This window comes from Miniopterus schreibersii (assembly GCF_964146895.1).
Source record: "Miniopterus schreibersii genome assembly, chromosome: 2".
NCBI lineage: Eukaryota > Metazoa > Chordata > Mammalia > Chiroptera > Miniopteridae > Miniopterus > Miniopterus schreibersii.
The window spans coordinates 147,102,395-147,126,778 of record NC_138102.1 but is presented as its reverse complement, the minus strand read 5'-3'; the positions used below and the strand labels follow the sequence as shown (position 1 = coordinate 147,126,778).

Genomic DNA, 24,384 nt, shown 5'->3' with positions numbered 1-24,384 from the left:
TAAAAAATAGCAGGAAATACGTTTCAAAATGTTTCTTCTCAAAATAACAAGATTTCCAAACAAAAGTCAGGCTTCTAAATTCACACTTGCCTTAAGTCTCAGTCTAATTATGTAGTAGTAAAAAGGGAAACAAGAAATCATCTCTGAAGTACTCACGAGAATGACTTATTTTATTGTCATTGAAATTATCTAGTCAAATATGTACTGTATGTGAATTAAACATTAAGAAAAAAAACTTCGAGATTACAGTGGTTTAGATAAGCTATGACTGAATACACCCAGTTGCTTTAAATATAGCCCCAATTAGCATATTTTTAGCCATTTGGAGCCTTCCTCCTTTATATACTCTGAAACTGGACCCAACATCTACTAACCATAGATAAGAGAGATTCCAGCTCTGAAAGACACCCCCCCCCCCCCCCCCCCGCCCTTTGGAGCTCTCTGAGCAGACACTCATCTTGCGGCTGAGTGACATCACCTAGACACATGGCCCCTCTCCTGGTTTCTTCTTCTGCCCCAGGAGGTCCCTTGCCCTATTCTCCTGAGTGGCGGCCACCTTCTCTGGAAGGTTTGTTGTGGGGGGAACTTCCCCTCTGATGCAGTTCTGACTTCCACCTAATAAAGCTTGTTGTATGTTACTGCCTCTTCCTCAATCAACCGCCAAATCCTTGAATATATATATACATATACATATATGTATACATACATATATATATATATAGACTCTTGGCTGATTATTACTGTGTGACCTTGGACAAATCACTAAGCCTCTCTAAGTTTTAATTTCAGAGCTATAAAATGATGAAACTAATTATTTTTATTGACCTCACTACAACAGAGGGTGTAAAATAAGTTGGAAAACTCTAAAGCACAGTGTAAGTAAGAGGGTGGGCTTCAACTTTAAGTCTTGGCTTTATCTGATAGGCGAAGCTCTCTGAACCTCATTTAAAAATTTTTAATTTAAAATTTTTAAAAAATTTGAATTACATTCAATAGTACATTAGTTTTAGGTATACAGCATAGTGGTTAGGCATTTATATAACTTTCAAAGTGGTCCTCCATTAAGACTAGTGCCCACCCGACACTCTTATTGATTACGTATTTTACATCTCTGACTGCTTTGTAGCTGCCCATTTGGAACCTCGTTTTCTTTATCATTATCAGATGAGGGTAACAATACTAAGTCCTCCATAGGGTTGCTCTGAGGATCCAAAGAATTCATCTTCCAATGTTCCTAGGACACAGACACAGTCGTGTATTGTACATGTGCTTCAGTGGTAAATGAAGTGAAGTACAACTATCACAGGAGCCAACTACAGATGTTGTGGGAAATGTGAGCATCTGACAGAAGCAAGATGTTTCCGAGCAGGTGATACTCAGCTGGGACTTTGGGCAGTAATTCTGCGTTTATGTGAAAAACACTTCTGAAACATGGATCCTGTGAGATGCTGGAAGGGAGGAATGCTCAAGAATAACAATGCCCTCAAATGATCAAAGAAATGCTCATGTATTCCTTTCCCAAGATTCACATATATATAGTCTCTACATATGTTATTCTCACCACAAAAATATTACTCAAGTACAGAGATGGATAAAAAAAGGGAGTCTTCTAGTTTTTGAATTAATTTCCAGACAGGGAATTACATCAAGGAGGTCTGACATCTAATAAAAAACTACAAATGGAGGAGGCAGATTAAGCATCAGACTATAGTTCAGAGGGTCCAGCATGACCCTGGATGCTTTTACTCACGTCGGACTGATAAACCCAGTCTTCTTAACAGTAAAAAGCAGACTGTGCTTGAACATGAACAATCAGGTGACAGTCTGCCTACAACTGTTCACTGAGGACAGGAAACCTTTCCAGAAGACTCGCATGGTAAAACGGGATCTGAATACACAATGAATGGTTGACATTTGCTCTTTGTGAGCCAGCGCGTAATGTGGCCAAGTACAGATAGGAGATGTATGCAGTTGGCGGGGCACTGCATTAAAGGAGTCACAGAGAAGACAATGCAGCTGCAATGAAGAAGCTAGTTGATACATCTACTCAGACTGTAGGCTGAGCAACGGTAATGCCTTTGATGGAAAATGAAGTCAAATAAACACAAGGTGACCTGAACAGTATGTAGGATAAAATCATTATTGCTGGATGGGCAGATGTGAAAGCCTTACAGTGTTTAATTCCATGATGAATGGTCCAGAGAGCATGGATTGTCCCCATGTACTGATGAGAACACATTTATAAGAGAAAAGAGCAAGGAGATTATTTAATGATTCCTTTTATGACACAGAATAGCTATGCTATAAATCTTTTGGGGAGGAAAGCGGGATACAGCTGAATAAATTAAAAGAAGGAGGGAAGGGGGGAGAAAGGGAAGGAAAGAAAACAAATAAATTAAAAAATGAAAATAAATCAAGAGATTATAGTGATTGAGGGGCAAATTTATCCAAATATTTCTTATTAGATTTTTTCAACATTAGGAAAAATTACTTATTAGTCAGGATAGCTATAAAATTATACTTTTGAATATGAATACATTCATGTATATTTACCCATTCCTACATATAGAAAGATTAGATAGCTTGCATTAGGGACTAGATTTCCAGTTACAACCAAAAGGTCACTAGATTGCTCCATCACTAACTTACTAGGGTTCACTAACTACATAGTAACTAAATGAGTGAATGGCCTTACTTGACTTTGCTAGGCTTTAGTTTCCTCTTGTATACAGTGGAGATACAACGTTCAAATGGTTGTAATGATCAGTGTCTGACATACATTAAAGACTCAATTTTTATTATCATCATCATCAAACAGTGAGGCAGAATGCAAGTTGAACAGATACAGTCTTGGGGCACTTGACCATTGTAAGCAAGGAGTATGCAACTGTGCAGATTCATGCAATACCAGTTTTCATTTAAGCAGGAAAAAAGTCTAGATTTGCTTAACTTTTCATAATTATTTATTCTAGTCAGGCTTCTTCTGCTAATATGGAAATAGGCAGAGTTTAAACTTTAACTCATGTGGAAATTTAGGAAAATAAACTATACAGGTAAAGGAAAGATATGGAGAAATGAGTAAATGTTAAAATTGAACCCATCCCACTTAAAGGCAGAAAGCAAGAATGCAGAGAGAAATTTCTCCTGTTTTCATTGCTCTATTGATTGGCGTTGAAAGGACTTTTCATGAGTTTAGGAACATGTAGTAATGAAATGCGGGGACAGTTTGTGAATTCAGATGTCACATTTCAGGAAAAAAAAATCAACTGCTGGAAACCTGTTGGAACATCTTATTTTTAATTCTAAACTTGCATTAAAGAATCTTTTTTTTTTTTCCCTTGAGAAAGGAAACATTTCTAGAGAAGATTTCTGAAGTTTAAATATGATAACAGATGGTATTTCAAATCTCCTGTCAATTACATTTGTGGTGGAACTCCAAATTCACATTCATTACAATGCTATAATTCTTGAAAAAGAGTTGATGAAACTCAGTATAGTCAAAAGAATATCCAACCCCTCATGGAATCGTTAATATATCTCCTTGGAGGAAATGATAGATGGCCCAGGTCACTTGCTCTTCTCTTTCAAAGGTGACTCTGAGAGTGGTTACTCTTAGTTATCAACACAGATCAGTGGGGGACCCAGAGCCTTTTCCACCTTCCGCGTGGTGAAGCATATTGACTGACTTGGGGCTCTAGCGGGTGGTCCTGTTAATTCAGTGGCTTGTCACTCCTTGGTCTTGCGATGACTCTCTCTCACTCAGATGAGAAGTGTTGACTTTCTCCTGCCTGTGGCTATTTTGTGGGTGTCTGCAGTGGCATCATTTTGTTTGAAGCATGTCCGTATGTCCGTATGTCCATATGTGGGCTGTTCTGATTTTACCCCCTTCTTGCTTTGGTACGCTGCTGCCATTTTCCTCTTGTCTTTCCTCGTGCGTTTAGACTCTGATTAAAAACCCGAGGATCCAGTTTTGACCTTATCACATGCTGTTCCACGTGCCTTTGTTGCTTTTCCTGAGGTTTCCATACGTCATCGATTATGTCACCTTCTCAGAGAGCCATTCCCTGACCTTGACAGCAGTAGTTCCTGCCAAAATCTTTCCACTCACTTCTATTTTCTTATTTAAGTACTGTGTGTTTTTTATAGCACTTACCATAATTTATAATTTATTAAGTGTTTTACTTGTTTTCTTCTCTGTTTCTCCTCTGTACTATAAGGGTAGGCACCATATCTGCCTGCAACATACTTAAGTTCCCAGATTCTTGAACCAGCAAATACACATTCAATTGTTTTCTTAGCCTTTTATTTGAAATGACTTAAAACTTAAGGCAGTTGCAAAAATAGTACCAAAACTCCCATGTATTTAGATTCACTATTAACACTTTTGCCATATTTGCACTATCATTTTCTCTTTGTACGCACATTATTATTTGTGTTTATGCCTACATACTTCAGTTCTGGGAATCAAACCGTGACCTCCTGGTTCATAGGTCGATGCTCAACCACTGAGCCACGCCAGCTGGGCTGACTTTCAAGCCTTGAGGTTGTAATGCACGAACGTGTTACACTTTCCCATTTATTTATTGATTTTGCTGTCTTTACTCTGGTTTTTGTGCAAGTTTCTCCTCAGTAAGGTCTTTCCTGTCCAGCCACTTAAAATGATAACCCCTGTCCTCTCCTGGAACACTTTATTTTACGCCCATAGTACTTAACCCCACCGTACATGTCGTTTCTCCTTGATGTAAGTGACAGCAGATTTTTATTTGTTTGATTACTTCCTGGAATATTGTACATACTAGGTACTCGATAAATTAATTTTTATAATCTTCTCCATAAAGATCTTTTACATCTTTTGATCTACTTTTGGTTCAGTGATGTGCTGGTAAATGTTTAACCGTAGGCTTTCTGGGGAAGGGCACAAGGGGTATGATTTGTAGAGTTAGCTAATTTCCGTGGTGTAAATTCTCCTACCATGGCCAATTTCAAGCTACTAATGTAACTGCAAAGCTGGGAAGAGATGCGGAGTAGCACACCATTATAAAGCATTCCCACCAAACAGAAATAATGGGTGTAAATAAACTCATTAACATAAATCATTATAAAATATAATAACATAAGTAGGTATTTAATTGTAAGTTTATATAATTTTAACAATATTTGTATTTAACAGGTTGCACAATTCTTGAAAATTTAACAGTGAACCTTTGCAAGATGTACAAGCTAGCTACATACTACTGTCTAGGTTCTTTATATTTTGTGACTGTTCTAAATATCTTTTATTGATTTGTAAAAATATAATTTCTAACAATTTCTTGCTGATGTGTAAGAATGCAATTAAGTTTTATGTGATGTCCTTATATCTGCTAAGCTGGCTAAAATCTGTTCATAATTTCAATAATTTATATGTAGACTTTGGAGGTTTCTCTTTAAATAATCCTATCTATAAAAAATGATAGTCTATTTCTTCATTTCCAATCTTTTTATATGTTTTATATTATTGCTGTGTTATTGCATTAACATGCACCTCTAGTACAATATTGAATTTTAGTGGCAATAGAGACTTTCTTGTCTTGTTTCTGATTTTCAATGATTGCTTTAAGATTTTGTTACTTTTTGATATCTTGGTTTGACAAAAGTTTTCTTTTATTCATAGTTAGATAAGAATTTTGTTTTTTCATGAGTGAATGTTATATTTTATGATATGATTATTTTATGTCTATTGAGATGATCAAATACTATATAACAGAAAATGTTCAACCTGTCAGGAATATTTTGACCTAGCGAGTAACAGTGTCAAAATAGAGCGAGCAATGATTAACAGAAGTGAAAGGAGAAGTGGAGAAATAAGTAAATAAAAAATAAACGCATGTGAATTACATAATTAGCTCCTTGATCTACTGGGAGAATACTTCATTTAATAATTTAAGAGTATGAGTAATCTTGAGTCACACTAAATATTTATAAAAATTGGCTATTCAATAGGTTAGCTATAAAACAAGTCTCAGAAAATTTCCCAGAATCCGTATCATGCGATATTTTCAAGCAATATTTTCTGACCACAATTAAGCTTCTTTACTACCTACCTGTGAGTAATGTCTTCATATTTATAGTCCATTTCATCTTCTTTGAACTATGCATAATTTACCTTTTATCCTATTTTCATTTTTTTCACATTTAGTAAGTATAGTTTTCAGTTCATAAAATTCTGTGTTGTTTTTTGTTGTTTGTGGATTTTTTTTTGTTGGAAATCTGCCAGGGTTTGTTTATTTGAAATAATTTCCTAATATATTTTAAAAAATTTATTCAAATATTCTTAAACCTGGTTATTTTATATTAGATTATATGCTAACTACAGTGTCAATAATTTTTGCCTGATTTTGTTGTTTTCTGTTATTTCAGTATTCTAGTTTCTTGTTTCCTCATGTTACTATAATACATGCACTTGCGCTTAGAATCCATGACACTTTATCTAGGAATTCTTTGAGCTTTGCATTTATAGTGCTTTACTGCTGAGAAATTTTTAAAAAAAATTAATCTTTATTGTTGAAAGGATTACAGATGTCCCCTTTTATTCCCGTTGACCCCTTCTACCCCGCACTCACCCCCCGCCCCAGGCCCTCCCACACTGCTGAGAAATTCTGAGTGTGATTCATTCATAACTGTCGCCTCTAGCAACTTGAGATTACTTGGTATCAATATCTTGGCTTGTTTTGTTTTTGTGGGTGTTTTTTGTTTTTTTTTTTTAACTGCACAAATATTGTGAATTCAGTCCCCAAATCCCTCACCTTCGTCTATATTCAAGACGAAGAGGTACATTTTCTCTCATTTCCGTCTACAGGGTGTATTTTGTTTCCTCTAGTTCATTCTTTTGTAGAGGATATTACTTTGTCAAGATTCTCGCTTCCTGCAGGAGTTTACTACTGTTCATAGCCCGTAGGCTTCGCCTCTGCTCCGTTACTTACCTGACTGGACTCTAAAGCCCAAGCGCTAGGCCTGCAGGGAAAAACCCCAAAGCGATCAGGGTGCGTCATTTATCATATGTGTGAGTGCGTATGGTTGGCTGATACTTTGTTTAGGATTTTTTGCATTTATGTCCACAGGTGAAAGTGACTTCTAATTTTTCTTTTGCATCAATTTCTTGTTAGAATTCAGTATCAACGTTTGCTGACCAAAATAAGTGAGAGAAGTTCCCTCTTTATCTATCCTCTGGAAGTGTGTATAAAGTTGGCTCTCTTTTTTTTCCTTTCAGTGACTGGGATTTCCCAGTGAAGCTCTCTGGGCTTGAACTTTTCTGTTGGGGAAATATTTTAAATTACAGGTTAATTTCCTCAGTAGTTATACAACTATTGAATTTTTTTATCCCTTGTCAGTTTTGTTTTATTATTCTAGAAATGTATTAATTTTATTTACATTTCAAGGTAATTGTCGTAAATGTTGTAATACTCTCTTATCATTTTAATATTTATAGATTTTATAATGAATGATGTCCCTTTCATTTCTAACATTACTACCTTTGCTTTCCCTCATTTATTCTTAATTGTTCTTTCCAAGGGATTATCAATTTTGTAGTCACTCCAAAGACCCAGTTTTTGTCTTTGTTGATCCGCCCTAATTTTTCTTTGTTTTCTATTTCCTTAATTTCTATCTTTATGTTCATACTTCTGTCTTTCCCACTCTTTGCACTTGTTTTACTGTTAGTTTTTATCACTTTTTGAGATGGATATTTAGTTTATTAATATTCAGTGTTTTCTTTTTTATTATATACATAAAAGGCTATGCATAGTCTTACACATTTTTACAAGCGCTTTGCTGAATCGGGCAAATTTTGGTAGATGCTGTCACTTGCAAATCTATTTTTTCAGCCATTATGGATCAAAACTGTTTTCATTGCACAAAATGCAGGGCAAAAAGAGAGGTTGCAGCTGAAGAAAGAACAACTGTTTCAGAGCAGGCTCAGCTCCTAGCGGGGTAGTGTGCTCGTTAGCTGAGAACGTTTGCAGCGTGGTGGAGTAACACCAATCGGCCCGGACAGTATGATGCGTATTTGTCACACGAGCTGTCAATGGCTGTGAACATATTAACATTCAGAGCACAGGATGTGTAAGCACACACAGCTCAGGGTATTTCAGGAAAAAGAAAACTTTTGGAAACAGATAGTATTATAACAAATCAGTACTGCATAGGCGTGACATTTAGTGCTGTGACGATGTTTGTCCTTGTGGTCTGAACAGCTCTTGGCACGTTCCTGATATTTGCATGGCTGATATTAGAAGTATATATTAAACAATGGGTAATTTCATTCTGGTTTTCATGGTGGTTGAAGAATTCCTGGGTTAGACCTTATCTGTGTGTTTATTTCCCTGCATGTAGTGAGTTTCGTGCAAGTACCAGTAGACAAGTTTATTTGTGTTCATAAAGAAGATAATGACAATTTTCATTACTTCATAAAATCATTCATCTAAAGTTACAAATTGTCTACAAAACTATTGTTATCAGAGTATTGTTAATAGACATATTCAGAGTATACTTTGAAAAATTAAATAAAAATAAAACATTATAGCTTAATAAATTGTTTTGAGGAGTTCCTAGTAGGAAAACTGTATAAATGCCTAATATTTTTGAGATTTTAAAGGATTCATCAAAACATTATGTTCAAAAATTATATGATATAATATAAAATATTAAGAATGTGGAAAACCTAAAGAAAAATGAAACAATATTTATTTAAAATATATCCAAGCCATTTAAAAAACATAACATCAAGTGTTTGATCCTTCGTGTCCTTAAAATGAAAGGTTGGCTTAATGGCTTTTCAACTGGAAAGAAAAGCCAAAGGGATTAGCTTTAGATTTTTGCCACCTTGCAAATAACAACTTTCCCAGAGCAAATAATGATCCATACTCAGTGAGTAATAACATTCTATTTTATTTGACAAATTTTATAGAAAGGCTGACTATAGTCAATACTTGATCAACCAGGTTGATGAAGGGACAGATAAGGCAAAGAAATTGGTAATTCAGAGTTTAATGCAGAACGAGAGAGTGTGAGAGGTGCGGTTGGAAGGAAGAGTGGTGGGGTCTCTGCAGAGTTAGGAACCCAGCAGAGGGGCAGAGCGACTGAGTAGTGGGCAATCAGACCACAGATGTGCTGGGTGGGACTTTTCCAATGGCAGAGCTTCAAAGCAGGTCAGATTTCAGGTGTAAAAGCTTCTAGGCACTGCACTGTTGATAGGTACACGAATCTTTTTTCTGATTATCTCTCTCTGCTCTTTGTCTCTGACTCTGTGTCTCCCTGAATGTGTTTCTGCCTCTCCTTTTAAAATCTTTTAAAAATCTAATATTAATGAAACAAGCATGTTTAAGGCATTGTGTTTGTCAGGCACATGATCACAGGGAACTTTCATTCTGGTAAGAGAACCATTTAGAGATCTATTGCTAATATAGTTCTAAAGAGTGATTTCTTAAACCATTTTCATCTGTCACCTTTTGTTTCATAATGAATGTCTTATATTCCCTTGAGATAAGAATTTACATCAGTAAAGACTGAAGATTTAATCTTACTGACAGCCCTGAGGACTTTCAAGGGCAATATTGCCCATGTCCTAGGAAGTTTAAGACTGAGACTGATGGCATATATTAAGGATATTTAGATTGCAACTTCTTCTAAATGAAAATTTATTATTTCATTATTCCTGAGGCTTCATTTATTACTATCCTTGGGATTTGAGATAATTGAAGACAACAATAATAATCCCTTTATGTGTTATATACTGTAGAGCCATTCATTTTGAAGGGTTCCCTAGTGTGTCACAGACTGCATGTAAAGTTCGGGGAGGCTGCTCAGAAATGGTGAAGGAAAAGTACATGGACATATATATGGATGCCCTTGATGTCCTGAGGGGACCTTGCGGTCTCAAAATGTGATCAATCCTCTGGAACGTCAGAGGTGTTGCAAACCCTCCTCCCCAGCTGACAGTCGCCATGGGAATTTGATGCTGGAGGGAGGATACTGATGATGATGATGATGACAGATAATATCCACATCTGTTCTAATGAACAACAGTAGCAAATATGATGCTATGCATATATGCAAGAAATGCCAGACCTCCTTTCATTTCTCAAGAATAAATGAATAATGAAATATACTTGAAGCCTATGGGCATATAATTAAAAATTATTGTAAAACTAGGCTCTGGCAGGACAAATGCTGTAAGAGGAAAATTGTACATTATGTATTCCTTCACTAAATATTTCTCCTCCTGTCTGGAGGTGAATCAGGTACTCATTTAGAGACATCTGTTTAGATTTGCCATGATCATGCTGTTTGACAATGGAAATCACAGTATCTTGGTGAAGTTATGCATAAAATCATATCCTAACGACTGTGTGAGTGAGAGCAGTGGTGAGACAGAGGTGGGGACAACGTGGAGGCGTTAGTTCCTGAATGGCCATGTCCCACATACACCCCACTTATTATTTAGAGAAGTAAACGAAACTGAGTATATTGTAGCAACTGTAAATGGAATCACATGGACTTCATCATTATTTATTGTGTCCATATGTTTTTAAATATATGTATAACCAATGCTCACAGACAATAGTGTGGTCAAGGCCTGGGCTGGGGCAGGGGCTGGGAGGAGGTGGGCTAAAGAGGGGGTGAAACTGGGGGACATCTGTAATACTGTCAACAATAAAAATACCTAAATTCAATTGGCAAGTCAACAGGATACATTAATTAAGGGTACTCGCTGTCTGCTGCCATAGAGATCTGTCTGGGTTCAGACTCCAGCTCTATCCCTTAGTAGTTGGGGGCAGTATTGGCAAGTTATTTCATTTATCTAAGTTTTAGTTTCCTTATCAAATACTAAGGTGGTAATAGTAATGCCTATAGTTCATAGAGTTATCATGTAGTTTAAATGTGTGTAGCACATGATACAACTCAGGAAATATTAGCAATGCTGGCAGAGTTCTAGGAAGATACCTCATTGACCAATTAATCTCTTCAAAAGATTCTAGATATTTTTAGCAACAGTTCTATGGGACCTAATGACTTTTCTGGCATCTTTTAGGCAAAAATAAGTCCATTTGGTTACTTCTCATTCTCCCTGAAGCAGCTTCAGTCCAGCTCAGGGTCATAATCGAACTTCCTAATGCACTCAGTTAAAGCCCCTTTGCCCCTGGCTCGGGCTGCTTCAGGCTGGCCTTGGGCACCAGGCCATGGTTCTCCTCTTTCATTCACCACCAGTGCTCCGACTCCTTTCCCCAGTTGTCTAGGCTGCTTCTGACTCCTCCAGCAAAGGAAGAAGTCAGGGGCAGGAGAAGTCATGATTGATTGTAGCCTCCGTGATCGGCCCTGCTAGGACTCTCCAGGCAGTTGTAGGGGCTTTTGTGTAGCCTTTGCAGACCCTCCTGCAGTGTTGCTGAGAATCCCTCCCCAAAGTTTCCTTCATGTGGACAAATAACTCTATTCTGGTCATTTATGGTTCTACCCACATTCCCCAGACATTGCTGGTGTCTCCACCCAGACCCAAGCTCTCTCTTGGCCAGAATCTAAGACAACTGCTAGCCCTTTCAAGCGTCACCCACTTCTGAGCCGCGGGAAACCAATACCTTTTGGCTCAATGCATTCTGTGAATGTGGCCTGTCTCCAGTGCAGGGACCACTCTTAGTAAGGCTGTGAAATTAGGTAGCCAGCCCAAGTCTCTTCGACTTTTGATGTCTCAGGTGTAGATCAAATGCAGCCTAGTGTTTCACCTTAGTTCTAGGAGACAGATGAATCTCTGAAAGCACTTTCCCTGGGCTTAAGGTTCAAGGACATCACTCCCTGCCCCACCAAAGCCTCTCCTCGCAGTCTGTCTGACCTCAGAAGAGGGTGACCAGGTCAGGGTGGCAGAAGAGGTTCTAACCACCTACTTTGTAAGGCCTCTGTAGTGGTCTCTGACACCAACTGGGTATCCTACGAATCAATTCAGTTCTGAAACTACCTACCTGAGCTAGTGCAGACTCCAAAGGTTAAGGGTTTCAGTTCTGCGTGACTGCTGTTATTTCCTGTGTCAGACACAAGTCCTGGGTCCCAGTGGCACTTCTGTCTAACTTGGCTACCAATTCGGGGGTTTCCACAATCCCCCTTCAGGTTTAAAAAATGTATTAGAAATGTATTAGAATGACACAGAACTCAGGAAAGCACTATAGTACAATGACTATTTTATTATTGAGCAGCTAAGCAGAGTTATACTTAGGGCTGCAGATCTGGGAGGCTCTTAGGTGCAGAGCTTCCCTGTGCCCCAGGCAGGCCACCTGCCCAGCACATCAGGATGTTCACCAATCAGGAGGGTTTTCAAGCTTCACTGTTGAGAGTTATTATCTAGGTTTTATTACATTGGCACGATTGATTAACTCATTGGCCACCTGATAGGACTCAATCTCTAGTTCCCTTCCCTTCTCTTGAGGTTGGGGGGTTGGGCTGTAACTTCTAACTCTCTAATCATGTGGTTGATTTTTGGGGCAACCAGCCTCTTCACCTGAAGCTATCTAGCTGCATCCTCACGCCTCCGATGAGACACATTACCAGTAGAAACTCTAGAATGGTTCCAAGGGGCTTGTATGAAAAACAAAAGACACCCCTGTCTCTTAGGAAATTCCAAGGGTGTTTTGAAGCTCTGCTTGAAGCCTGGGACAAAGACCAATATATATATTTTTTATACCAACTCCTTAGACCTTGGGAGTAGTTGGTACGGTTTGTCTAGGGTCATAGTTAAAAAGTAAGACAGGAGGAATCCCATTTAACATCCTGCGACACAGCGAAAGGGCAGCAGAACGGCTTTGACATAAATATTCATTTATATAGGACAAGCAGGGCCTTGAAGTGAGGGCGGGATAACTTAAATGTTCTTGGAATGATCCAAGTTCGATTATTATAAGGGCAAGGAAACGATGCAGATCAAAGGCCTTGCTGAAAAATTGCATCCCTGATAACTAGTGACATATTTTTAATGTCGGCTGTAAACACCATGAAGGTCTTGCCTCCAGTGAACTAATTTGAATGGAGATCCCCTGGGTACCAAAACCTTGAGAGGGATGACATATATCGAGAAAGATATTTTCCTATTTTGAAAGGTTTGTATGTAGAAAGAATCTACATGCCTATAAATCTTAATCCAGGATTGGAAAGGAATAATTTATCTAGTAATTTATAAATTTTCAAAGATGTCTCAGGAAACTGATATGCTTTGAATTTGAAAAACACCTGGGGATCAAATCAAGACTTCTCAAAAGGCTGTTTCTTTTCATAATCTGGAAATTGATTTTCTTGCAAATCTCCCTGAATATATGAACAGTCAGATTTGAAATTTAACTGAACTGTGTCAAAGTGTTAGTTATAATAATTGTGAAAGCTGCATGGAGAGGTTATCTAAAAAAAAACATATGGCATATTTCAAAAAAGATGTCTATGAATAAAATTTGAATACTCTGGAATTCTATGCAAAATATATTTTAAATATCAGCATTACCTTGTTATTACCTCAGCACATTTATCCTTTAGCTTTTAGGCTTATGAGTTAGGTTGCACAGTGAATTATACTTTTCTTTTAGACAGAAATAGGATTGTTGATACAGACTTGCCCTATTCTCCAAAAATGTCCATGCTCCAAATACCATCATAGTGCGCAGGCTAGCCATGGCTATAAGCTGCTAACCCTACTCAGGTCTCAGGTCTTTATCGGAGAGCTACATGTTTATTACTCTATTTATAATAAGTAGACAATCGGATAATTCAAATTCAGACTGAAAACATAGAAAACAACTTAGAATGAGGAAAAGTATAAATCTGCAATGCAAATTCTATTTCTTAAAAAACCCTGTGTAGTTAGCAGGAAACTTATTCTGTTAAAGTTAAGTAGAGAGAGAGAATTTAGATTAGATAAAACTTTGTATTAAATACAATTTTTGTATATGTCTATTTATTATTTATATTTAGGATTTTTTCATGAAAATAGATAAACACATTGGTAAAGTACAGACATTTAGCATTTGGGAAGAATTATCCAGCCTCAGCCATGCTGTTAAGGATTTTTTATGTATATCTCCTACCATGCACCTAAAATCACTCTGATTATAACAAAAATAATTCCAAGTCAGTGTAGGAAATTTTAAAAATACAGAAAAAAAATATTAGCAAACAAGAGTATGGACTCTGAAGCCCCAGGACCTTAGAGTTGAAATCCCCACGTGACCACTTACAGCTGTGTGACATCAGTCAGGTGTGCTTTCCTCCTTGTGCCTTGATTTTCCTCATTTGTAAATGGTAACAATAAGAGCAACTTTCTTATATAATTAATATGAAGATTAAACCAGTTAATACTTGTAAAGCGCTTAGAAAATGTGTGAAACATACTGAGTGTGAGGTAAATGTCCTTTAAATAAGATATGCACACTTCCTCTTTAAGCAAAAATTTTGTCCTACGGTACCTTGTTCCTGGTCTTTCACTTAACATGCTATGATTGTTTTCCATGTCTTTAATATATTATGCAATTTAATTATTAAAAGGTTAGAGCAATTTTTTTTTTGTATTTTTACAGCAAATATTATATAAATTTATTATACTTTTAGTTTATTTCTAGCTTTCAATTTTTTTAAATAAAGTCATAATATGATTCTTGCATCTAAATTCACAGAAGTCATGGTTTTAGGATAAATAGTGTGAAGTGGGATTATATGCACATATGTACATTTGTAAGCATTTTTAAAAATAAATGAATAATTTCTCTTTCTAATGTCCTAGCAATTTTCTTCCTATGATCAATGAATGGGGATATTGCCCCCTCTTTTCAAATCTCTCTTCTCAAACCACTTGTCTATGCCATGTTGAGAAAGGTGTTCCAAACAAAAAGTTTCTCATTGGTTGAATTAATATTATAATCTATATTTTAATCCCTTTTCTAGAAATTAAGTGTTCTAGAGTCTTATACTTACTTGAATAGAGACTTGGAAGGAATTTTGTAATGTTAATAGCAGTTGTGGGTGTTAGAATACAGCTTTGAGAAAGTGTGTGGCAACTGTAGCAGATGGCAGGGAGTTGAGCTTGACTTTCTCTTTTGTATTTTAACATAAATTATACTTAAAGAACATCTGTGGAAAAGTGGGTGACGTAGGAGGAAAAATAAACAATGGGTTTTCCATTCAGCCTGATAACAACAAGAACAGCTAACATCGTGTGCCAGGCAGGCGTTGTGCTAAATAAGTGGTGTGTGTGTTTGGGTATTTTTAACGCGTGTACATATATGCATGTGTATGTATGTAACATATATATGAGATAGGATAACTTTATAGGACAGGCTGTGTTACCATCCCTATTTTATAGATGAAGAAACTGAGGCACAGAGAGGGGTTTTATAACCTGCTGGTTTCCCTGGTTGTGAGTGGTGGCTGTCTGAATTAAAGCCAGGTAGCCTGGCTCTAGAATCTGAGGCCAGCCCGTATGGCCTTCCTAAACTCCTCCATCCAGGAATCAGAGAGGAGAAGGAAGCCACGTATTTTGGGTTTGAGGGTGAATTTCCTTTGGAACATGGAGGTGTAAAATCTAGCCCGCGACATAATTTCAGGGACTGAGAAACGGCAGCCTCATTTAAGTCCTCTGAAGGCGCAATGAGCCAAGTGTGAAGTAAGACTTCAGTTCCACCTCAGGCTGGCACGAGCTCTTAGGCAGGGCGGGCATCTCGATGCAGGGAAGCTACAGCTCTGCTCAAAGCAGATCGGATGCCTGCGAGTTATCCCTGCCTCTCTGGGACAGAGCCTGAGACCCCAACCCTATTTGTGACTAGGATTTAAAATATATATATATCTGTATTGATTTCAGAGAGAGGAAGGGAGAGGGAAAGAGAGAGAAACGTCAGTGATGAGGGTCATTGATCGGCTGCCTCCTGCACACCCCCTGCTGGGGATCGAGGCCAAAACCCGGGCATGTGCCCTGACTGGGAATCGAACCCTGACTGCCTGGATCCTAGGTCAGTGCTCAACTGATGAGCCATGCTGGTTGGGCATGACTAGGATTTTTTGAAGGAAATTTTTTTTTAAATGATGGCTGTCTTTCATTTATGTAGGTTAACTAGTTATATTTTACTTTGGAGAGTTTAAAATGATGATTGCATTCTGTGAACTCCAGCTTACATTAGAAAAGTAGGCTGTGTAGCTAAATTTTCACATGGGTGAGAGTGTCTTCTGAATTAATCATTTATTCAACACAAATTCCATGGTCACCTTCTATGTGCCAGTTATGATCCTGCTAAAATCTGGAGATTCTTGTTTAAATAAGGCAGATATATATCCTGCTCTTAAGGAACTTGCTAGGGGGAGGCAAATACTCTACAAGTACATGAGATAATGACAGCCTGGGGGTAAGTGTTAGGAGGAGATAACGGGAGATATCAACACTACAGGTATGTACGACATATCTCTGAAAGAAAGTAAAAGGTTTCCCTCCCTCGGCCTATAGTGGCAGATAATGTCACAGGAGTCCTGAGAGAAAACTGTCATAAAAATTCACTGCTATGATTAAGTGTTTTGGATAAAAAGATAGAAAGCATATGGCCAGCTGAGAGATTAGAAAACTGATCTAAAAAAAGATTCCAATTGCAATTTAAATTATTGAGAGCAACTAAAACAACACTGTTCAAGTGTCTCTAGATCTAGATTTTGGCCCTAATTCTGCCCCTAATGAACTGTGTGATGGTGGGGAAAACCACGTACTTCTCTCTTTAGTGATTGGCCTATCTAGAAATAGAAATACAAAATATATGTCAGGATACAATTGTATAACAAGGCTCGCATGAAGCTGATTTGTTTTGCATTGAAGGGGGTCTGTGTTTAAACAATGGTGACTGGATCTGGTCTCCTTAATGCCTATACAGGCTTCAATTTGCAATGTCAGTATTTCACCAGTTTTTACAATTTTATTTAACCGAGGTTATTCTATGCAAAAGTAAATCCTTGCTGAAACATTTCTTTTATTCCAGTTAAGTTGATGAGAAGCCACTTGGGAGCAGCTGTGTTTCATTATTTATTATTGTTCAATATTAAATTTGGAGACAACCAACAACATAGAGATGTAGGAAATAGAGATGCTATTTTCTGGAACAATCATTGTACTTGTTATTGACATCAGATACTGGGCAATTTAACTTACTCAAAATAATATATTCGCTAAGAATCTCAGCAGCCTCTAGTCACAAATGAAAGCTCACTCACACGACAAGAGATCGTCAAATCAGTATGACAAAGTCTGAAGCCTATAATTTCTGGCTGAACGTGATGCTTTATAATCACAATAGCGAGCGATGTCACCAGGTGTTACCCAGGAAGCATTGGTAGGTGATAATACCTGGATCCGTTTTTCTATGCCCTGAATACCACTGTAATCGTTTCCTTGGGTTTTTGTACTTTTCTGCAGTATCAGTTTAAAATTGAACCAAACACGACATCTTATTTTCAGGATATTTTTTCCTTAACATTGTTTCAAACCGTTAACAAATTCATATACTGAAAGAATAAAAGTTGTCATGGTGATTTAAAAAAATACCCTTATAGATACATTCACTCTGAAAGTGTTTCTTCTTTGGGAGGAAAGTGGTTTCTTTAATGTACATGTAATTATTGCAGTTAAGGGCGTTGTGGGTATGAAGCAGGTGTAATCTGAGCTCTGTAGACTCAGTGGATTCTGCCTTTAAACCCTCTCTTCAGTGTTTTGCTCAGTGTACTGCCAGAGTGTTCTGTACATTCTCCTCTGCAAACTTTGCAGATCAGAGAAATCAACTGTCTGAACCAAAGAGGGAAAGTATATATTAGTTTATTTCAAGCATCTACAATTTAAAAAGAAATATGAGTAATGGGTAAACTTATATAAGAAAGTGACTTATTGCCACCCACTTTCTTGTTGCTTTATCAAAAATCTCTTTAAGATAAAGAGAAGATGTATAAATAAATAACTGTGCAAGAGCTTTTTTTTTTTTTTGGCAGAGTCCTGTTGTTATAAGGTGAGAAGCTCATCTTTTGAGGCAACTCTGCCAATATTGCTGCTAGGAATTGTATTGCACCAGTTAAAGGACACGTGATAACCTCACTGTTTCTTTTTGGGGAGGTCCTTACTTTTTAAAAAAAGTGTAAGTGGGTTATGGCACCCATTTTGTGAGTCATTTACAAAAGTTTGCACTGTTGCCTCTTGTCACATGGAAGAAATGAGGCATAATTTCCATTTTGTCAGCAAGTCGCTCTGTGACAGGCAAGCGCCTACCTTGTGTACACAGCCACATCCTCTCGTGGATGGCGGGTCTCACCCGAGAGCTTGCAGTGTGCTCATTAAAATCGCAGCAACAGGAAAAGCAGAATAAATTGCCAACAAATATTTGACTATGACGTTTATATGTATCTCTTCTTGACATGCCTATGGGCATGTCACTGTAAATTATCTGTGAGGATCTCAGTGACAGCTTTATGGACTAAAGTTAGGGACCCAGCCTCTCGCTTGGCTAGATGGTGAGGAACATGGAGAAATAGCTTCCATGTAGCTGTATAATTCGGTTATGACACATTTTAGGCATAGACCACCCCAAGTCCTTTGGGAATTTGAAACAACGAATGAGAAAGTGAGTAACATCCAGTTATTTCCAAATATGACAAATAGGAAGGCTCCTGGCCCCAGGACCATTACACAGGCCACGGCAGTAACTGCCTCGAAGGAAGACTGTGAGGATTGGTGAAAGCCCCTAGCCCAGGGACTGGGGCGCAGGAGAGGCCTCATAGATATTTAAATTTTTCTCCTCTCTTAGCAGTGCCCCTCTTTTCTTTTACCAAACAATAACAAGTGCATATCAACAATACCCACTGAAAACACTCAAGAGGGAAAGTTTGGAGCAACTGAGGAAGAAATCAGGGAGAGGTGGGACTGGATCTGGTTTTTGAAGGGTCCTGGAACGTAAGTTGGAGCTGGGAGAAATGTGGAGGCGTCCTCGGCAGGAGGCCTCAGAGAAGGTGAGCAGCAGCCCCGGCCGGCGTTCCTGGGGCTCCGCGCAGACACGGGGGGGCTGCGGGCTGGCTGTAGGGGGCTCCTGCGCCCTGTGGACTGTGTCTTTTAGGCATTGGGGAGTAGGTGGGTGATTTTAGCTGCTAAAATAGTGGCAACGTTTATAGAGAAAAGCATGTGCGGAGAGGAGCAGGTTTCAGAGATAAGGTGATTTATTTTTAGACGTATGGAGATTTTAGGAGACGGGGGAGGTGCAGAAGCGTTGAAGAAAGGTCACAGCTGTACGATCCAAGCTCCAGCGCTGGTGGGTTTTCAGGGGGAGGCAGAGAGAGACGGGTGGGGGGTAGGGAAAGGAGGGGGAGGGCTGGGGAAGTAGGTCTTAACCTGGAGCCCACTTAGGCATATGCTCACATTTAGCCCATAGGAGGGGTCAAAACCAGTAAAGGGCAGAGTGAAAGAATGGCCTCTGAGGAAACAGGGGAGAACAGCAGGGAAGATTGTCACATTTGCTGGGGGAGGGTTGACTCACTTCTCCTGCTGGAGTCAGTTACCCTGTGGTGGCTTTACAGGTCTTAACTCACTTTATTTTTCCAACAACCTAATCCAGCGCTGTCACCAAGTCCCAGGACAGGAAAGGAGGCGGCGTTGGTCCTTCAGTAAGGCCGTGCAGTTTTGCGGTGGCAGGGCTGGCTTTAACCGAGGTTATCCGACTTCAAGCTCTGCTCTCGCGGCCGCGCCCCCAAGGCCAGCGTTCAGGGAAGGTGTGAAATGGTTCTGGGAAGATACACGAAAGAAGAAAATTAGATCTGTTGTCTTTGGTAGTTAGATTTTTGGTGAAGTTCCAGAAAGTAATTTCCATTGAAAGTTGAAAAGATTCATTTCAGGGAATGGAGGAGAAGTTCATGGTTAAAAATCAGAGTCAGGGGCATGTATTCTCTGGAAAAACTGGGCAGTGTCAGAGAGAAATTGGAGGGCAGACCTCAGCGTCTGGGGTGAGACATTAAGAACCTTTTGGGAAGAACTTTTATGAGAAGATGGTTAAGAGGAAACTGCTGGAGCTTGACTGGCTGTGTTTCATATTGGAGCAAAAAATAATTAACCCCGGAGGACACGAGAGGGAGGAAGAGGGAGGGTGGCCTAGTCCTTTCCTGCGAGAGGGTTGCAAGGCAGGGAAGAGTGGCTGGGGGCCAAGGGGAGGCGGAGGAAGGGATGTGCTTCGCGGAGCGACTGCTGAGTGAAAGTCTCTGCTTTGCGTGACATGACCCCCACCGTTACCCCACCGAACCCAGGATGTACTTGGCATTAGTTTTCTTTCTTGCAAGATTTACGTTATTGTCGGTGAGGAGCTGAAATGGTCACCCCGTAAGGAAGAGGGCCCATAGTCAAGGACACCGAGTTTGTCACGGCTTTTCATATCACTTTATGAGCAGAGTAGCGGAGTTAGTAAATTTATGGGGTAAAGCAAGGCACAGAAATGAGATTAGATGGACTAAAAAAATGTACTAACTCAGCTACTCCACTCGTAAAGTGATATGAAATACTTCCTTTTCTATCAGTGTTGCCATTTGGAGTAGAAGCGAATAAAGTCTAGGGATATATTTAGGCAGAGAGGACCGCATGCTATGCCTGAAATGGCAGGAGGTTGTTGCCAATTTAGAAAGAAGTGGCTAGGTGTATGCCAGTTTTCTTAAAAAAGAAAGTCTCACTAACTAAATGTATGTGTCTTGGGGCATCCAATTAAAGTATGTATATAGGTGTCAATTTCATCTCCATTTTGATTATCTCTCTCTTTTTTTTTGCCTTGTAGGCTCTACCCTTGGTGGAATTATTTTAATGTGATTAGTTCCCCACTTAAGTAGTTCAGTGTTTTGCTCATGATGGGCTTATTAGATGTGTTTCGTGGCATTTCTCTACCCTTTGTCCCTTGTAAGAGGAACTCCCATGTTTAAAGTCCATCCCCACTGAAGGGATATAGATCTGGGAGCCCAGGTTTTAACCAAACGGTCCTAGTCGGCCCTAGACCACAGCTGATTGGAATATGGGAGTCCCTGTCATGGGACAGCTAAGTCACAGTTAGTTAGTGACTTATGATCCATGGCTTGACAAGAAAAGATGAGCTAAGCTAATGCAATTCTCCCTCTAGGGAATCTTATGTGATAAATGCTAAGACAAGAAACTGGAAGTGGTTACTGAGATGGAAAGGCTGTCCTGCAGTCTACCTGTGGTCATAATGGTGGAAAAGTCACAGTTCCAGGTCCAGTTTCTAAAAGGACCTGGAGATGTAATCATAAAAATATCGTTTGAACCATTTGTCTTTAAAGAGCATGAACTTTCCGGCTCATGGATAAGATGATGTAGTGCACCTGCTATAGGAGCCACGTGACGTGATGTATTCTCACTTGAACAGTCGGCACATTCAGCTGAAGGTGGAAACAGCACCATCCCTCCTCCTGCAGGAGGTGATTGCTCAGAGAACTCATGAGAGACACTGAGGCTGAAAATCCTGTCTCCAGGACCCTTTTATCATCATCTTTGTAAAACACTTGGAATGTTTATTAGTATTCCTTCAAGATAGAGTTATTTCTATTTTGAAGCAAGAAGAAACAGTTAGGAGTATGAAAGAATGCTGCAAAGCCATTAAATCCCTGTCGGACAGTTGGTGTTCTCTGCATAACCTTGAGTATTGTATTAGCAATGCCAGTTTGCTTTTCAAAATACAGTCTTACTGCTCAAAGTAATCTCCTGTATACTTGCCAGTTGAAAAAGTTTCTATGTGGTCAATAGGATACAGAGTTGTCAGTCCTGGTTTTGTTTCTTTGCTCTGCACATTGTTCCAACTCCATTTCATCCTTAGAAGATACAGTAAGCCAATTAACACTATATGTGATTTTCTGATGTTACAAAGGATGCGAGACTCTGAGGGAGAGGAGTGGCTATGGGGGTTGCTAGGGGCAACCAACAAAGAGGCTGCAAATTAACAGACTTGTTCCTTTTAAATACAGCATTACTCAGATGGAAGGAGGGAATTTTGAAACGATTTCTTTAGAGGAAAAGCTTTTCTCATTTTAGGGAGATTTTAAACGTGTTTGCATGCCAAGGTGAATTTATGGGTCTCTTGGGGGGTCTCCCGGAAAGGATTACTGGGAAGGAATTCTGGACAGAGAACTGTCTTGCTGGGTCAAAAAAGAAAACCACAGAGCATAAAGATGATTCTATAAAAAGACAGATGATGGCAAACTTTTGGAATCAAGCCAACATTAAGTAGGTCGTGGAGGAGAAGGTTTCTCTTTAAAGCCATCAGAACAATGGATCAGTTGATGTTATTTCTATTTTGTTTTCAAAGAGCCTAAGGAGTATCTGCTTAAATATTGATATTTACTTTTAGTTAATTTAAACTTTAGCTATTTGCATAATATATACGGTTTTAATTGAAAAAGGGTTTGGAAGCTCATGGTAATTTATTATTTCAATAGAGTTCAGGGCTTGCAATGTAGACCAAAAACCCATGATTCTGCACTAACCGGTGCTAAAGTTATTTAATTATTTATTTGTTTGAGAGAGAGAGAGAGAGAAAAACATCGATTTGTTGTTCTACTTACTTATGCATTCATTGGTTGGTTCCTGTATGTGCCCTGACTGGATGTCGAACCCGCAACCTTGGTGTATGGGGATGATGCTCTAACCAACTGAGCTCTAACCAAATTCATCTTGGCATACAAACATGTTTAGAATCTCCCTAAAACCAGAAGAGCTTTTCCTCTAAGAAATATTTTCAAATTCCCCTCCTTCCATCTGATTAATGCCATATTTAAAAGGAGCAAGCCTAACCACAGGGCCTGGAGCTCAAGTTGTTTAAACTGCAGGGGCATTTTATCAAGCAGCTCTTTGAAGGAGTGGGCATGTTGTATCACTGTCTGGTGAGCACGTCTATAAAATGTTTTGCAGTTTCCTTAGAATAGTGACTCAGGTGATAAATTCTTAGGCAATCTACTTTTGTAAAATCAGTTTTCTCTCCTGAATGGCATAATTACAACGTGATATGATAAACTACTGCTTCTCTCTTTGGTTTTAAGCAGTAAGAAGCTTATGCTTAATTTAGTGCTCAATTATAATAGTCCTTTTCTTTTACTTTTAGCAACATGCTCTGAAAAGATAAAGTTAATATGTAGGAATCATAGTAAACTATAAACTCCATGAAGAGGTTTTGGTTATAATCAGCACTATCTTCAGTGCCAGCAACAGCTCCTGGGACATTTAGAGCTCTGCCAGTAAATATTTCTTGAAAAATTGGGCCACTCATAGATAAATGTATATGTGATTATAAGATTATATACATTTTTTTTAATTTGGAAAAAATAAATCCCCACCGACTTAATATTTGATTCGGTAAAAATTCATAGAAGACAGTCAGAGTAGAGGGCGTCATAAAAAGCACTGAGCTGAAATTGTCCTGACAGCCAAAGAAGCCAGAAGGAGTTCACGTGGTGAGCCACGAAAATCAGCGGAAGAAGAAATCCCACTTGTGTGCAGACGAGCAAGTGTAGCTGACACTCGGCGAAGTGGCCAGGGCTGACATTAATGTTACCCTGGTGATGTGGTTGCTCTCTCCACACTAATAGTAATGTTACAAGGACAACATTACATGCACATGAAGGAAACAGTAAATAAATTTTGAGATCCAATTAGAATCTTTGAGAAAGGTCGGAGGAGGAGTGTGGCAAGGGTTGGCGGGATAACTAAATGGGATCACGGGGACTGGCCTTAGCTTTAGACCTGAAAGACAGTGCAACTAAGAAGCCTCTGGAACTGTTGGTGGAGTTGCTGAGTTTCCTGCTGACTTGGCCACTCAGAGTAAACAAGCTGTGTGTTTGGAGTTACCTGTGTCACCTGTGCTATTTTGAAGCCAGTGCTTAATTGGGGAAAACCTCAGGACTCGCCAAATGTGGACTTTATTTATTTTGTGTAGGCACCTTTATAAATTGGCATGGGTGTCTAGCATCAATGGCAGCCGGTTGTCAGAGTGAATTATTTTACTTGACTCTTACTGGGAGTTCGAGCCCACCCAAGGGGCTTCCAATAAGTGGAAAGGGGAATCATCATTAAGGTCTTTACTCTTTATGACTTTCAGTTACGTTTATTTATGTAATGATTTACTCTGCATGGGTGTTTTTTTTTAAAAGTACCTCAGATTCCTTTTGGAAGTTGTCGTGGCATAAATAATAATTTTTAAAAAGTTGTTGATCTTTTGGCAGTTCAGAAAAGCATAAGCCCTCAAGTATTAAATGTGTGGGGGTTTTTTGCTGTTGTTTTTCAGTGAAACTTATAGTTTGCGGGAAATATAAGGGATCTATATTAATTTTGAAAGCTAC

General features: G+C 38.8%; 1 protein-coding gene across 4 annotated transcripts in view; it reads left to right on the top strand.

Annotated features, from left to right (window-relative positions):
- The window catches only part of TMEM117 (transmembrane protein 117), a 390,862-nt gene that overhangs the window by 124,464 nt on the left and 242,014 nt on the right, over positions 1-24,384 (top strand). The window contains exon 1 of one of the 4 annotated variants that reach the window (XM_081129771.1): positions 19,236-19,319. The exons of the other annotated variants lie outside the window; for them this stretch is intronic. The gene's annotated coding sequence lies outside the window, so the exon portion shown is untranslated. Of the gene's footprint in view, positions 1-19,235; positions 19,320-24,384 lie in introns of those variants that run through there. 4 annotated transcript variants of the gene reach the window in all.